The sequence below is a fragment of the Plecotus auritus genome (assembly GCF_963455305.1).
Source record: "Plecotus auritus genome assembly, chromosome: 1".
Classification (NCBI taxonomy): domain Eukaryota; kingdom Metazoa; phylum Chordata; class Mammalia; order Chiroptera; family Vespertilionidae; genus Plecotus; species Plecotus auritus.
The window spans coordinates 66121502-66139300 of NC_137770.1; the positions used below are offsets into that span (position 1 = coordinate 66121502).

Sequence of the window (17799 nt, forward strand, 5' to 3'; positions counted from 1 at the left end):
GCTGTTCACCCAGCTGTGTGGACCACCTGTGGCCAATTACTTTGACAAGATTATTAAGTTACAGGCTTGGGCATGTGGCCTCAGCTATAGGTAACTATATGTACTCTGTGGGTTGGCTCCACTGATGGGATTGGGTTACACACATTCCACTTTGCTTTGCTCTTCAAGTTCTTAAAGGCAGCTCAGTTACTTGCTAACTAATAGTGATGACAGTTTGAACCACCATATGACCCCAAGGTGGTTGAATGAGTTAAATAGAAATAACCACAATCACTTTTGCCCAAATTATTATTGTCATTGTTGCTGGTGTTATTGTTATGATTTTTTTTTAAGTTCCAAAATTTGGAGAATTACATGAAATTTTATTTTTCAAGGGATATTTAATAAGGTAGATAACATACTTTTCTAACATGTATTTTTTTTTATCACAGAAGCTAAAGCATAATATCGTATGCACTGGGTGAATATGGCCTGCTTTATGTGTATACACTGAGTGCAATTAAAAAATACTGTAATTATAATTTCAGCCTTTGGAATTTGAATATGTGCCAATGTTCTCTCCTTTCTTCATATGGGAAAGAAAAATTCCTTTGAAAATCATTTGAAGCTTGGACAAAAATCCCATAGCTGTATTCTTAGGATCACTCTGTAGCATCTTCATGATTCTGATAATACAAGGGAAGCTTCAAGATAACCTTTTAGGGAAGACATTCTACCTCACATAATCTCATTGACCAGGAGTGAAGCTGTTTCTTTACACAATTGTTATCCCATATGCCTATGTCTGCTGCTACCATTGGCTCACATGTGTTCAGGTCCACAACCGCACATTGACGTGCTTCTGAATACTCTGCTTGAACTTTAACTAGTGTTTCCTGAAGATCAAAACCAGAATTCTGAGCAAGAACCTTGGGAATAATTAGCAAATGAACTTCAACAAATCCTTGAACTCCAAGTTGGGCCCTGCCCTTTAAACTGGGCTTATATTTAATCAGGCTTCTGCCATTGCCACTTCCACTGCACCTGGAAGTACATAGCCATCATCAATAGCATTTTACCAGTCCTCAAGCCATCTCTTATTGCATCTTTGATTTGAGTGAATGCATGCTTATTTGGTCCTTGGAGCAAGGATTGTTACATTTCTCAATAAAAGTGAACTTCTCTTCTCCCAATGTATACTCACACACAAGTCTTGCTTGTCCAAAACAATCAGGACTTAGGTCATCAAAAAAATTTGAAGCTACACCACCATGAGCAAGAGTCAACATTTCCATATTTCTCCTGTTAGCTCTGTGCAGAGCTACTCTGCCTTCTTTTGCAAGAGCACTTAAGGAAAATGGGTCAATTCTCTTTTGATTAATAACAGCAAATTCTTTATCTGAGTCACCACAGGCTTTCCTTTTCAGTTCTATTGTTGTTGTTTTTTTAACTCTATCTTCAATGAATTTTCTTTCAGCTTTTACTAGTTACTCTCTCTTCAGTGCTCTTGTACAAAAAAAGCCAGAATTCACTTCTGTTTTTTTCATATTCTAATGACACATTGCATGTAAAGATGTATTTTCTCTTTTTTTTCATATCAGGATGCCATGCCCGATGGTCCAAAACAAGACTTTTATTGAGCTTGTATCAATTTTAGATTTATATTTCATCTCCATGATCTCAACCACGAAGAGATTAATAGGTTCATCTTATTTTTTACTGGCCAATATGGAGTCTCTGTTTTTAGTGGCCAATATACAGCCTCTGTTAAGACATCTTGTTTTTACTGGCCAATATATAGCCTCTGTTAAGACATCAGCAAGTTCGGCAGAGATGTTCTGGCCACATCTATGAATATTTCCCTGTCCATCTCTTTGATTTGTTCACAAAACTAACGTGCCTTTTCCTTTGCAGCTTCAAATCCTTTTGTTATTATTTTTAGATAAAGACCTTCATAAATGTAAAAATCCATCTGCTTCAGCAGTTCTCCAATTGGAGGTGTTGCCATTCCCAGTGATGTCATCCTGGACTGTTGCTATGTTTGCTAGTAAGGAGGCTGTTGGGTGTTAAATTTGTACTTAATGAAGAAGCACTTGGCTATCTATAATAATAAAAGGGTAATATGCTAATTAGACTGAATGTCCTTCCTGATGAAGCCGGGCCAGAGGGAAGCCAGCCTGGGTCCCGGGTGCTTGTGGGCTGCCGGAGGGAAGCTGCCTAGGTCCCGGGTGCCGGAGGGAAGTTGGTGCTGGCAGCCAGGGGAAGGAAGACCTACTCTTGCATGAATTTTCGTGCATCGGGCCTCTAGTCTTTAATATGCTTGATGTCTCCAGCACTAAAAAAAGCATATTCATGATGCCCTTGGGCCCCAATTTGCTCCTCAACACATCCTACAGCCCCCCGGGCCACGCTAATGTTGACTGCCAACCTGTTTGGGCTCAGGCCACCTTGGCTTTGGGGTTCAGGGTCTTCATGGCTGCTAAAGCTGAGCCAGCAGAAGGGGAAGAGACCAGGAGCAAAGAATACTCAAAGCTGGCTCAGCGACATAAAATTTTATTGACTTCTCCTTAAATAACTGTAGATCTGCTTTTTCATTGGCTACTATGTGTCCTGATGTCCTCTTAAATACAACATATCCAGGCCCCAGTTCCTCATCATTCATCTCCCAAACAGCATTTTTTAAATTTTCTAATTTCTATTAGTTCTTTCTGTTACCTAGGCTTGTAACAGCACACACATGAACTGCCTAATTTGGTTCTTTTCCTTCAAGTCTTTCAACATACAATTATCAGATTATCTTTTCTAAATCAAAGGTTGGATAAAAAACTTTATTTAAAAACATAAAATGTCTCCATTGTCAATCAAGTTCTTATTTTGTAGTCAGCAATTAGATTTTTTCCAATATTTACCTTTATCCTGTATTTTTCCTCTTTCTGTTTCCTTCATTTCTTCCTTCTTTTCACCTATTTCTTCAACGCTAGCTCTTAACCAATTATCTCGCAAAATGTGGTCCATGGTTCATCTGAAGAATCAACAAAGATACTTTTTAACATGCAAATTTCTAGACCAGCCCCAGAATTTCTAAGGATAGGACCTGGATATCCCAAAAAACTAAAATAGCATTTACTCTTAAGACTCAGCTCAAACTAACTTCACTTTTTAAAATATTTAGTGCTATTTGGAAACAGCCTAGGTGCCCATCAGCAGATGACTGGATCAGAAAACTATGGTACATCTACACAATGGAATACTATGCTACCATTAAAAGAAGGAATTATTACCATTTGTAGGCACCTGGATGGAATTAGAGAACATTATGCTATGTGAAATAAGCCAGTCAATGAAAGAAAAATACCACATGATCTCACTCATTTGGGGATAATGAAAAACATTATAAACTGATGAACAAAAAGATAGATACAGATGCAGTAAAGCATCAAACAGACTGTCAAATTACAGTGGGAAGGTTAGGGAGAGGTGGGGGAAATAAGAGATCAACTGAAGGACTTATATGCATGCATATAAGAGTAACCAATGGATGCAAAACATTGGGGGGTGAGGGCATGTATGGGAATGGGGGGGGGGCAATGGTGAGATATGTACACATATAATACCTTAATAAAAAAAAAGAAAAAAATATTTAGTGCTTTCCTTCTAGTACTTACCACATTCTAACTTGGAGGAGGAGAGAGAGGAGGAAAGTAGGGTAAAGAATGACTGTAATTTTTGTATCAGGAACTGTTCTAATCACTTTACATTGGTTATGTCATTACATCTTTGCAATATCATTATTTACATACAGGAAACTGAGACTTAGAACATTTTCTTTGTTGGCCCATAATTATAAAGTCCACAGAGTCAATACTTAGCTGGGAACTTGCTCAGACTCCATTCCGATGTCTTTCTATACATTATACACTTGTATTACATCTGTTATTTGAGAAAACTCTTTTTGTCCAAGTCCTTGATAAAATGGTTCAATGGAAAAAAAAAAATAGACTTAAAGTCAAACCAATCTCTACTTGAATTCTAGCCATGGCATTTCTTGGCTTCTTCTAGCTGGCCCTAGGGTACTGCCATCTGCCTCTGGTTCAGAACACGGCAGTGTGATAGAAAGAAGAGCTGAAGAAGAGAAGTGCAAGGGGCAAGCACCTGCTATCTTTTAAGGAAGATACTTGGAAACTGCATCCTAGCCTTCAGCTACATCCTATAACCTAGTCCAATAACCAGCCTAGCTTCAAGGGAAGTTGGAGCTTATTTCTTTATCTGTGTGCCTGTGAGCCCAACTAAAAATCAGAGGAGAATAGATTGGGAGAGCTTTTTATGCCATCTAACCATAATGGGCATTTCATTCCTTTTCCCTACATTTCCCTTTTTCTGGTTATAATACCTTCTTCTTCCTCTGGCACCATCCTTTCCATCTCACAATCCATGGCCTTTAGGTGAATCTTATTCTATACTCCAGTGAAGGACAAATGCTCCAGGTATAGCCAGTCAGAGATGGGGGTGTGATTCAGGCTAAACACACCAAATAAGAGTGAATTCTGAGACTTTGTTGAAGGAACTGGCAAAGAGAAATGCCCTTCCTGCCACAGTCTTGAAGCTATGAGAGGGTATTTTGGAGGTCTTCAGAGTCTAAAGCCATTGCAGGGAGAAGCAGAACTGAGAAGGAAAGAGAGAGAAAGAGACCCTGATGACATCACTTGAGGCTTTGGATCAATCTCTGCCGAAGGCTGGTATCTACCAGTGGATGTTTTATTTACATACAATAATTTTCTCATTTTGCTTGAGCCCTTTGGAGTAGGGTTTTCTGCTCCTCATAGTGTGCTAAATAAACAAAGGTTCAATAAATAGTCATTAATAAGATATTCATCTTTGAATTTCCCACACCAGCACACTTTGTACATAATGGATGCTTTAGAATCAATGACTGGGAGAGTAAAAAAAAAACTGAATAAATAAGTGACTGAGACTTAGGGCAACTCCATGAAACTAGAAGAATTTTATTAATTTCTTTATTCCAAATACTTTCTCTGACCATGTTTACTTTTAGAAGTCACAATTATAAAAAAAAAAATTAGTCCAGATGGCATGGGATGGTTTTCAGAGCTTTTTGCAAGACCTTGAAAAGAAACCAGTAAGGGATGATCTTCCCAGTTCCGGTCAGGCTTTGCCCATATGTGAAAGCAGAATCATTTCCAAATAGTTTCCAACTAAAATTTTATTTTCACTAATCATCTGTTGCCCGTCTTCCTGGTGATGGAATGCTGTGAGGGCACCATTTCAGGGTCACCAGATGGTGTCCTCATGAACAGTTCCTGTTCAGGTCCCCTGAAAGGGGACAGGGCAAACAGTTGAGCAACAGGCCCTTAAGTACAGCAAAATATGGAATTAATCAAGCATTTGTTACTTATACCCATTTTGCTTCCAAAACAGATTTGAGTAGGCTTTTAATAAAAGGCACATCTACAATAGATTTGTTAGAACCAAGATAAAATAATAAATACCATACAATAAAGGGTGACTATATCTATTAATTACAAACATTTTTATTAATAGCTACACTGATGGGAGCTTACCATGGTGTGGTTAAGTGCATTGTTCTAGGCACTTAACTTCTTATAAATTCACTTAATTCTCACAAGAGCTCTATGATGAAGTTCCTATTATTATTTGCATTTCATGATAACGAAACTGAGTACAGAGGTTGAGTGACCAGCTCATGGTCATATATCAGTAACAGATATATATAGCATGGCTGAACCAGGATTTGAACCCAGTCCAATTCAGGACAAGAGTTAGTCAGAGAAGAAATGTTGTTTTAGAGTTCATCAGCCAGGATTTGAATCCCTTCTCTTCCTCTTAGTAGCTAATGACCTTGACAAGTTGCTTAACTTCTTTAAGTGTGTCGGGTTATTCATCTGTAAAATGGGGATAATGATACTTACCTCTTGGGTTTGAGGTGAAGACATCATGTGTAAAGATGTGTGGTACAGTGAGTGGAACAAAGTAAATGAGACATAATGCTGTACTCTACATGTAACCTTTTATTATCTCCTTTTAAATAATACTCGCAGAGGACCTGAAAACACACCTCTCTCAAGAAGACATACGAACAGCCAATAGATATATGAAAAGATATTCAACCTCTCTGGGAATTAGGGAAATGCAAATCAAAACTACAATGAGATACCACCTCACACCTGTTGGAGTGGGCATTATCAACAAGACAAGCAATCACAAGTGTTGGAGAGGTTGTGGGAAAAAGGGAACCCTAATTCACTGCTGGTGGGAATGTAGACTAGTACAATCACTATGGAAAGCAGTCTGGTGATTCCTCAAAAAATTACAAATAGAGCAACCATTCTACCCAGAAATCCCTCTCCTGGGTGTATATACCCCAAAAAATATTTGTATTCACAAAAATATATGCACTCTTATGCTCATTGCAGCATTACTCATGGTGGAAGACATGGAAACAACCAAAGTGTCCTGCAACAGAGGACTGAATAAAGAAGATGTGGTACATAAACACAATGCAATACTACTCAGTCATAAGAAGGGATGAAATAGCGCCATTTGCAACAACCTGGATGGACCTTGAGAACATTATGCTAAGTGAAATAAGTCAATCAGAAAAAGCTAAGAACCATATGGTTTCACTCATATGTGGGATATAAAACTGAAACTCATGAACACAAACAGAGGCATGGCGGCGTGGTGGTTACCAGAGAGAAGGGGCGGCGGGGGGGAAGTCCTAATATATGGTGACAGGAGAAGATTTGACTTTGGGTGATGAGCACATGGTGCAATACCCAGATCTTGTAACATAGAAACCCACACCTGAAACCTATATGTTCATGTTGACCTATGTCATTCCAATGTATTTAACAAAAAATAAAATAATTAATACTCTCATAATGTTCAAATAACCTAATATTATGTAAATGTTAGATTATTAGCTATGGAACCATGAATATTTTTCTCCTTTCCAATGTCGTTTGCAAAAGATATCATCCATCTCTCACTATTTCATTTTGGTAACATTGCTAAGGTTGTACCTCTATGGGAATGACAAAACTACAAAAAATTAAGAGGAACATTCCAGGGGTTCAAACTGGACAAAGGAGGGTAGTTTATAGCATGTGAGCTAATAACATGGAGCAGATAGAATGTCAATTTTCCTTCCTGAGTATGCAAATCCTCAATAAAGCTCATCAAATATAAAAGTATGGCCCAGCTCCCCTGCACTGTCTGCTTTTGAAATGAGCTCCTCTTTGTGTTAAGCAAATAAATAATAAACTCCCTATCTGCCTGTCCTCAGAAATGTAAGAAAGAAAGAGTGACATTGTCATTCAGGGCTGCTAACACAAAGAAAAGTTGGGGCACTAAAGCTGCCTAGCCAGTGATTATGTGGAAGAATGGCCCTTTTACAGAAATCACTACGGGATGTCCCCACTGGCCTGAAACTGCAGGTATGTTGTTGTGTTATGGAAAGATACAATGATATGTAACAGGCCTCTGCTCAATTACTTGAAAAGCTTTAAATTCAAACACTGTGTACGTGTGTGTGTGTGTAAGTTAAATAAACAAAATGCAGTCGGGAAAAAAACATCATATACCTTTCAGATTAAATTCTGTTTCTGCAAACCTCACATGAGAGTTGTCCATGCCATCAGGAGCATTGCTGAAAGGTCAAAAGGTCAAGCATGAGCACATGGGCTCAGGATACAGAGCACCTTTCCCCTTTCTTGCTGGAAACTGGATCTTAATTAGACTCCACAGGCCCCAAGCTCGAATTACTTGTTAATCTAATAGACTGCTTTCTTTTAGGGCAGTGGTCCACAAACTGCGGCTCGCGAGCCACATGAGGCTCTTTGGCCCCTTGATTGTGGCTCTTCCACAAAATACCACGGCCTGGGTGAGTCTATTTTGAAGAAGTGGCGTTAGAAGAAGTTTAAGTTTAAAAAATTCGGTTCTCAAAAGAAATTTCAATTGTTGTACTATTGATATTTGGCTCTGTTGACTAATGAGTTTGCCGACCACTGTTTTAGGAAATAAAAGAGTAAAAACAATTTACAGTGAAACCCTGACTTGATGCTTCTACCAAAGGAAGGAGGCAGAGTCACCAGTATGCAGTTTGAGGCTCATGGGAACTTGCTCAGTTCAAGGTATTAAATGGATGTTTCACCTCTGCTTTTTCCTCTCCTGCTTCTCTCTTCTCCATTTTTTCTTCTTTTATACTTTTCTTTCTTCATTTCATCTTCATCTTCTACCTCTCTCTCCCTGTCTTTCTTTCTTCTCCCTTCCTTTTTTAAGAGAGAGGAAGATAGATAGAGAGCATCAATGTGAGAGAGACAAATCAATCAGTTGCCTCCCATATGCATCCAGTCTAGGGGTTGAATCTGCAACCTGGATATGTGCCCAGACCAAGAATTGAACCCGCCACCTTTTGGTGTACAGGATGACTCCCACCAACTGAGCCACACTGGCCAGGGTCTCCTTCCTTCCTTTTTATATTCCATTTTTAATCTCTCCCTTTCCTTACTTTTGAAGTTTACTCTAATTTGTATTACCCATCTAGGGAAAGCAATTAAGAGATTGGGGGAGAAACCCACGTGCTGTGGTCTGAATGTCTGTGTCCCCCTAATCAAGTAGCCTAAAGTGATTATATTAGAGATGGGGGCTTTTGGGAGGTTAGGAGAGTGGAGCGCTCATGAATATGATTAATATTCTTCTAGAAGAGGCTCCAGAGAGCTAGCTTGCCCCTCCCTTTACCTTCTGAGGATACAACAAAGAGAAGTCTGTGACTCAGAAGAGAATCCCCACTCACCCATACTGCACCTTCATCTTCGACTCTAGCCTTCATAATGGTGAGAAATAAATTTATGTTGTTAATAAGCTACCCAGTTGACCAGCTGGCGTGACTCAGTGGTTGAACATCAACCTATGAACCAGGAGGTCATGGTTTGATTCCCAGTCAGGCCATATGCCCTGGTTGCGGACTGGATCCCCAGTGTGGGGTGTGCAGGAGGCAGCTGATCAATGATTCTCTCTCATCATTGATGTTTCTATCTCTCTCTTCCTCTTCCTTCCTCTCTGAAATCAATAAAAACATTTTTAAAAATAAAATAAGCTACTCAGTCTATGAAAGTTTGTTACAGCAGCCCAAATAGACTAAGACACCAAAAATCAACTTGAAATCCAGGTCATGCTAACCGTTTACCAAGTTTATATTAAATACAGCCCTTACTCAAGCTAATTCCATTAGTGAGACACGCCATGGCATGTCCCTCAAGGTCAACATTCATTGTGACAAAATAAAGCACAATGAGGTATGATTTTATTATATCCGGTGACACACATGAATGACTAGGAAAAACCCCAAACATTCTTTTTTCTTTAAAAGCTTTCCAGTTCTTGGAATTAATACAAATTTATTGCAGCTGATGGGTTGGACTTCTAGGTTTTCCAGTGCCTCTAATTCAAAACATCTAAAGTTAAGCGTATTTGTTAGCAGAGGTAGGTTTGACAATGTGCCAAAGGCAGACAAATCATGTCAATACTATGTTTTAGTAAAAGGCTTAAATGCAACTTGTTCTATTGCCATGTGGTCCCAATTCACAAGAAAAAAAATGCTATAGAAAGAACACGGTGACTTCACAAACTGGACTCACTCTAAAAATCTAGCCAGTTCTCCTGGGTTTCACGGCCCCCTGCTTCTGGATTGACAGGGTCCTGTTAGTACGAGGTGGACCCCGGGATTGCCAATAGCTGAGTGATGTGTTTTTACCTCCAGTACGGAAAGCTACTGCAAAGGCATGCTTAGACATTTGCAAGAGTTTGTGGAGGTATTTTGGAAGAAAGCCATTTTAAAAGGGTAGGCAATCTTCCGAGGTTGCACTGGCTTGCCAGAATGCTACTCCATTTCATCTTAAAAATAATATTTTGATCCCAGACCATACCATGTTTCTGGCTAAACGTTTCACTTAACAAGCTTTATGCAAATTACCATACACATTCACATACTGTTTGCAGCTGATTCCATTTTTAGCAACGTCAAAAGGAAGAAGGAATCTCGGAACAGTGAGTGTATTTGATATGCCTAATACTCTGCTCTCAGAAGGTCAACTCCACACAAGCCTTCCCCACAGGCCAGCATTCCTGAGAGCTCTTCAAACAGCTCCCTCCTGCTTGAAAACCCTCCAGGGTCTGCCGAGTTGCCCCAGCCCCTCCTCCTGCAGGTCTAGAAGGAAATCTAGATGGTTCAGCATTTTGGCTGGCTTTGTTCCCCCACGGTCCCCCTTTCATCTGTGATGGAGGCCTGCTAATTTGTTAGTTTCAGCAATGAAGCTAGAGAAGGAAAAAGCAGAGTGACAACTGTGGCAGCAGTGTGTGTGTGTGTGTGTGTGTGTGTGTGTGTGTGTTCCCAGCCACAGGCTGTTTGGAATTATTTCTGCATAAAGTCACAAGGTAAGGCAAATTCCAGTTTAGGGAAGAAATAGTGTCTGAGCATCAATTGTCCTAGCTTAAACTTGAAACCTTTTACAGTGGAACCTTGCTTCTCAAACTTATTTCATTCTGGAAGGCTGTTCAAGAAGTGATTTGTTCAAAAACCAAATCACTTTTTTCCATTAGAAATAATGTAAGTTGAATGAATCCGTTCCAGACTCCCCAAATATTCCCTATTTTAACCTTTCTTATATACAGTACATGTCTAATGTACTATTTCATCTATAAATAAATACTTCTTTTCTTAAATTTATCGAACCATCCCCTCTTAGCCTTAAATGAATCACTTTCAACACGCATTCCAGGGGTGTCTTTCAGGTCAGCATACAGCATCTTTACTTGTTCACATGACTGCCTCAAAAATGCCAGAGGCTAACTGCTCTTTGTTTATCCAAATCAACAATCGTTTTTCTACCTCTTCAATTGCCTGTGATCATTGTTTCTTTCACACCCTTAGCAACATTAGCATTCTCGATGGCCTCTTTATGTCTTAAAATTGTGTTAATCTTGATTTTTCCAGCAACAAAAGCCTTCTCTTCTTTGTTTCCTGAGAGCCATCTTTATGTCATGCTGAGGTATCAGCATGAAAGGGTTGTCAGGTCAAAAACTAAAGTTTGGTTGACAACTGAGACTTTTTTTTCTCTGAACAATTTGGTTGAGAACAGAATTGTTTGAGATGGGAGATGTTTGAGAAATGAGGTTTAACTGTATATGCTAACTGGAAGCTTCACTTTTTTTTTGTAATTTTATTATGAAATGTTACATAACATACAAAAGAGTGATTTTGTATGTCAACTATAACTAAAAAATAAAAATATGTGTTTAAAAAGTAAAAAAAATGAGTATAATAAAATGAATATAAATATGTGAATGAACATATTTACATATTTAATTTTGTGTGTCTATATGTATATGTAACTATATAGCAAAAAGAAAAATAAGGGAACACCCATATTCATAGCACGCAGCAAAAGAAATAAAAGCTAGAAAAAAAGATAAATTTCTTCATACTTTTGACACACCTCCAGTTTAATTCTTTCCCCTTCTTTCTAATGCGTATAACTTTCATTTTGTTGTACTTCACTATACATGTAAGTATCCCTGAACAAGCATTGTTATATTTATATGTTTTTAGAAACTGCACAAATAGAATGCTTAATTGGGTTGTCTGCAACTTACTGTTTCCACTCTATATAATTTTTATATTCATCCGTGCTACTCTATCCTATATAATAAAAGGCTAATATGCAAATTGTCCCCTCGGGAGTTTGACCAACCAGGAGTTTGACTGCTTGCTATGACATGCTCTGACCACCAGGGGGTGGCATGGAACGAAGGCAGCCAGGGGAAGGAAAGCCCCAATCGGCCCTGATTGCTGGCCAGGCCTTGGGACCCAACCTGTGCACGAATTTCATGCACTGGGCCTCTAGTGTTGTATATATTATGAATGTAGCTGAATGTAGTATGAATGAATGTAGTTCACTTTCACCACTGTAGGGCATTTGATGCTAGACTGCACCGCAACTTATTACCCATTCTACTGTTTTATAGACATTGAGATCTTTCTAATTGTGCTTCTAACATGAGCAGTGCTTCTGTGAACATTCTCCTACCTGCCTCCTGGTGTCCACATGCACAAGTTTCTCTAGGGCACAAAATATATGTGAAAGAGAAAGGTCATGGCTTACGTCTACCACCAGTTTTACTACCTAACACCAAAGTGCTTTCCAAAGTGGTTGTACATGTGTACATACGATATATGAAAGACTGGGCCGACCCATAGCCTCACCAACATTTGGTGTTGCCAGACTAGAATGTTTGTCAATCTGAGGTGTAGGAAATAGAACATTGTTAGGATTTTAATTTGTGCTGCTCTGAATACTAACAAGCCTGAACACCTTTTCATGTTTATTTCCCACTTTTTTTGTTTGTTTGTTTGTTTACTTCCTTTTTTTTGAATTTATACCTTTTAGCTGTTTTTCCTCTGGGTTTCTTGTCTTTTACTTGTTGATCTATAATACTTAAAAAAACCACTATATTCCAGATACTAATACATTGTTGTTGTTACATGTGATAAACATCCTTTTTACCTTCTTTTTGAAGCCCTTTGATAACAGAACTTTTAAATTTTAGTGCAATCAAAATTACCAACATTTTTGGTTAAAGTTTTTATCTTGTTTAAGGAATTATGTCTAACATCAAAATTAAAAATACTCTATTTGTTGCCTAAAAATTTAAAGTTTTCTTTTTACACTTACGTCTTTAAAACATCTGCAACTGGATTTTATACATGGCATGGGAAGGAATGCATAGTCTATGTCCCCTGTCATATACCAGGTTTCCATATATGTGGGGTTCTATATTATATTCTACTCTAGGTTCTATATTATATTCCATCAGTATATTTGCTACACATGCAAAGATCATGTTCTTAACTATTAAAGCTGAGCAATAAGTCATGCTTTTTGTAGTCTCCTTGCCTTGTTATTTTTCCCTAGGAGTATAGTCACCATTCTTAACCTTTTGTGCTTCTACATAAATTTTAGAATCAACTTGTCACTAAGAACCCTACAGAAATTTTTATTAGAATTTTATCTAATCTATAAATCAGTTTGGAGAGAATGGGCATATTTACAATATTGAGTATTTGGATCCTTGAACACATTTCCTTCATTCCCTTGTCTCTCTTTCCCTCTCTACTTTTCCTCTCACACCCCCCTCCCCATAGGCAAGCATGTATGTGTTTTTGTAATATATGCTTTTGCATGTATTTTAATTTCTGTATGCTATCTTTTCTTACTTTTTTCTGAGTCTCAGTTCTGTTTTACAGATACATTTAAAGTGCTTATATGCATATCTAGACAGTTCTTGCTACCTGCTGCATAGAACTCCATCTTCTGAAGCTACCTTATTTTACCTATTCACTCCCACAGTTAGGGGTACCCAGATTACCTTCAACTCACTCCAACCCTTTATATACACATAAATAATGGTTTCAGGAATGTCCTCATACAGGGGGGTGTGTAGGTGAATTTCTTTGGGGGGCACTACACTCAGAGGCAGAAATGCTGTGTCACAGAGCATGCCTATGATTAACATGACCCTGTTCCGACAGATTCCTCTCCCGTTGGTATAGTACATAGTTCCTAATCTTTACCTTCCTGTTGCATTCTCTAACTTTCCAATCTTATACTTACAAAGTGTTTTTAGTGTATTAACCTGCTTTTTCCTTGTAACCAATTACTTTGAGACTCTTGACATGCATATTTGCATTTTAGGTTTCCTTTTCTGTCATTTAGTTGTTTGTACTGAATGACAATTTTCCTATTAAGGTTACTTCTTTCTTATTTTTTTAAAAATAAATCTTTATTGTTCAGATTATTACAGGTGTTCCTCTTCCCCCTCCCCCCCATAGCTCCCCTCCACCTGATTCCCCACCCCACCCCATGCCCTTACCCCCCGCCACTGTCTTCATCCTTAGGTATAAGATTTTTGTCCAATCTCTTCCCGCACCCCTCACACCCCCTTCCCCCTGAGAATTGTCAGTTCACTCCCTTTCTATGTCCCTGATTCTATTATATTGACCAGTCCATTCTGTTCTTCAGATTTTTTATTCACTTGATTTTTAGATTCACTTGTTGGTAGGTATGTATTTGATGTCATTTTGTTGTTTATAATTTTTATCTTTACCTTTTTCTTCTTCTTCCTCTTCTTAAAGAATACCCTTCAGCATTTCATGTAATACTGGTTTGGTGGTGATGAACTCCTTTAGCTTTTTCTTGTCTGCGAAGCTCTTTATCTGACCTTCAATTATGAATGATAGCTTTGCTGGGTAGAGTAATCTTGGTTGTAGGTTCTTGCTGTTCATCACTTTGAATATTTCTTGCCACTCCCTTCTGACCTGCATAGTTTCTGTTGAGAAATCAGCTGACAGTCGTATGGGTACTCCCTTGTAGGTAACTAACCGTTTTTCTCTTGCTGCTTTAAAGATTCGCTCTTTGTCTTTTGCTCTTGGCATTTTAATTATGATGTGTCTTGGTGTGGTCCTCTTTGGATTCCTCTTGTATGGGGTTCTGTGCACTTCCTGAACTTGTAAGTCTATTTCTTTCACCAGCTAGGGAAAGTTTTCTGTCATTATTTCTTCTAATAGGTTTTCAATATTTTGCTCTCTCTCTTCTTCTGACCCCCCAAAAATTCGGATGTTGGTACACTTAAAATTGTCCCAGAGGCTCCTTACATTATCTTCATATTTTTGGATTCTTTTTTCTTTTTGTTTTTCTGGTTGGGTGTTTTTTGTTTCCTCATATTTCAGATCTTTGGTTTGATTCTTGGGGTACGTTGATCTACAGTTGAGTGTCTGTATATTCTTTATTTTAGACAGTGTATGCTTAATTTCTGACTGGTCCTTTTCCATTTTTTTGAGCATTCTCATTAAGATCCTTAAAGGTCTCACTAAGTTTCTCAGCAGTTTTTAGAAGATTCTTGAGTAACCTTATAAATGTGGTTCTGAACTCTATGTCGTCCAGTAGTTTGCTTTCCTCCATTTCTTTCATTCGTGACGTGTTTCTTTGTCTCCACATTTTGCTGCTTCCCTGTGTTGATGGAGTGGCTTTGTGTGGTAGGTGACCTATAGGGGCCAGTAGCTCAGCCTCCCCAATCACCTGAGGTGGACGCTCTTGGTACACCCCTTTGTGGGCTGAGTGCAAAGTCTTGGTGTAGTTAAGCCTTGATTGCTGTTGGTACACTGGGAGGAATTGACCTCCAGGCCAATTGGCTGTGAGGACCTGCTGTGTCTATAATGGAAGAATTGCTGTGCTGGAGACACGCTTATGGTGCAGGACTTGTTTCAGTGGGGCTTTGGTGCTCACTGAGTCTGCCTCTTGAAGTGTCACTTATAGATGTGAGGAGTTGAAATCTGGTGTCTCACACTGACCACTAGGTACACTGGCTTCTGGATCTCCAATGGGGTGCAGGTCAGCTACTGTCTGAGGCCACCCAGCAGGAGCTACAGTGAGAACTACAGTTTTCTCCTCTTTGCTTGGGGTTTGGAGGTTTTGGAGCTGTCTGACCTGGGCTGCAAGTTTGCTAGGTTAAGCTGCGATAGGGCAGGCCATTCATATGCTAAAGCCGCTGCTTGGAGCTTGGGTGGGTTTGTAGGTTGTGCAGGGCAAGGTCTCAGGGCATCACTAGGCTAGGGAGTGGCAAACAGCGATGGCTGCCAGTTAGCTGGCTCTGCGTCTCCGACCGCATCCCACGCCCCAGTGCAGTAAACAATTATTCCTGCATGCAGACCTGCAAGCAAGCCTCCCTCACTTTCCAACCCAATGGCAGACAGTCCAGCTTCTCCCCGTAGGAGTTTGGGTACACTGCGTCTCCCCAGAAACTGGAGTTCGGAGTAATTGGGAGCTTGTCTCCCTTCGGGTTGAAAAAAGCAGCACTCCCAGTGGCACGCTGCCATCCCGATTCACGCGCCTCCATACCTCAGCTTTTCAGCGCTTGTGCACGTCTCAATGCTCTTTTCTCTTTCCTTCTAGTTGTAGAACTTCCACTCAGCCAGCTTTCCCGTGGTTCTGGGTGATAGACATTTTGTCTTTTAGTTGTAGTTTTGAAATTGTTGTGTGAGGCAGCAGTTTAGGTGTTTGCCTACGCCGTCATCTTGGATCCTCCCCTCTACTTCTTTCTTATTGATTTACAAGAACATTCTTACATATTTTCAATATTAATCCCTTGACTGTTTTAGTCATTCCAAGTATCTTCTTTCATAACATAAGTCTATTAAGTTTGTTCATAGTTTCCTTTGCTAAACATAAGTTTTTTATTTTAAATATTTATTTATTTTCCAGTATTATTTAGATATAATTGACAAATAACATTGAATTAGTTTAAGGTATGAAATATAATAATTTGATATATGGATATATTACAAAATAATCACAAGTTTAGTTAACACCCAGCACCTCACATAATTACAATTTTTTTCCTATGATAAGAACTTTTAAGAGCTACTCTCTTAGCAACTTTAAAATATGCAATATAGTATTGTTAGCTATAGTCACCATGTTGTACATTTCATCCCCAGATGTTATTTATCTTATAACTTGACCACCTTTACCCGTTACCCAACCCCTGCCTCTGGCAATTGCCAATCTGTTCTCTGTTTCTATGAGTTAAGTTTTCTTAGATACAACATGTAATTGAGAGTGTACAGTAGAGTTGACTCTTGAACGACACAGGTTTAAACAATGTGGGTCTACTTATATGCAGATTTTTTTCAATAAATGCAGTCAGCCCTCCATATCCACAGGTTTCAGATCTGTGGATTCAACCCACTGCTGATCAAAAACAGTATTTTCAATTTGAGGTTGGGAATCTGTAATGGGGTGGGCCAGTGTATGCATTGCTCTATGACATTTTATATCAGACTTAAGAATCCCCGGATTTTTATATCTGCAGGGGATCCTGAAATCACTCCACAGTGGATTCCAAGGGCCTACTGTTAAGTTTTGGGGGAGTCAAAAGTCATATGTAGATTTTCAACTGCTGGGAAGAAGGGGGTTGGCACCCTTAACTCCCTTGTTGTTCAAGGGTCAGCTGTATTAGTCTTTCTCTGTCTGGCTTATTTTACTTAGCATAATGTCTCATCTCTAGAATTTATTTAGCTCTTCTTTAATGTTATTTAATAAAGTTTTCTTATATTTTCTCTCTAAGATGTAGTCTTGGTGTTAATTCTATTTTAAATTCTATATTTCAAAAATATTTATTGTTGGTTTGTTTCTGGTGGAATAAAATGTGACTGGTTTTTGACTGTTAATCTCATTCCAGCCCTTTTGACAATCAAAGTTATTAACAGTATTTGTCAGTAGATTCATTATAGTTTATATGTAGATCCATTTTGGTTTTCTGTGTTTTGATATCTTCTTGCAATGGATTGAATTGTGTGTCCCTTGCAACTCCAACCCCTGCTTTCCCCCAAATGCATATGTTGAAATCCTAACTCCCAATGTGATATAATTTGGAGATGGGTTCTTTGGGAGGCAATTTGATTTATAAAAGGTCACGAGGCTTGGATCCTCATGATGGGATTAGTACTCTTTTAAGAAGAGACCAGAGAGCTTGTTCTGTCTCTCACCATGGGAGCACACAGCAAGAGAAGACAGCTGTTCGCAAGCCAGGAAGTGAACCCTCAGAAGGAACCACATTAGCCAGTGCCTTGATCTTGGACTTCCTAGCCTCCAGAAATAAGAGAAATGAATGTCTGTTGTTTAAGCCAGTTTATTATATTTTGTTATAGCAGTCCAAGCAAACTAA

At 38.9% G+C, this 17799-nt stretch overlaps 1 pseudogene across 1 annotated transcript; it reads right to left on the reverse strand.

Annotated features, from left to right (window-relative positions):
* Positions 1 to 698: 698 nt before the first annotated feature.
* Positions 699 to 8829, reverse strand: LOC308234848 (T-complex protein 1 subunit zeta-like; annotated as a pseudogene). The gene is made up of 3 exons: positions 8813 to 8829; positions 7636 to 7666; positions 699 to 1620 (listed from the first exon to the last, which is right to left on the reverse strand). The product of its transcript is annotated as a T-complex protein 1 subunit zeta-like (transcript).
* Between the last annotated feature and the right edge of the window lie 8970 nt (positions 8830 to 17799).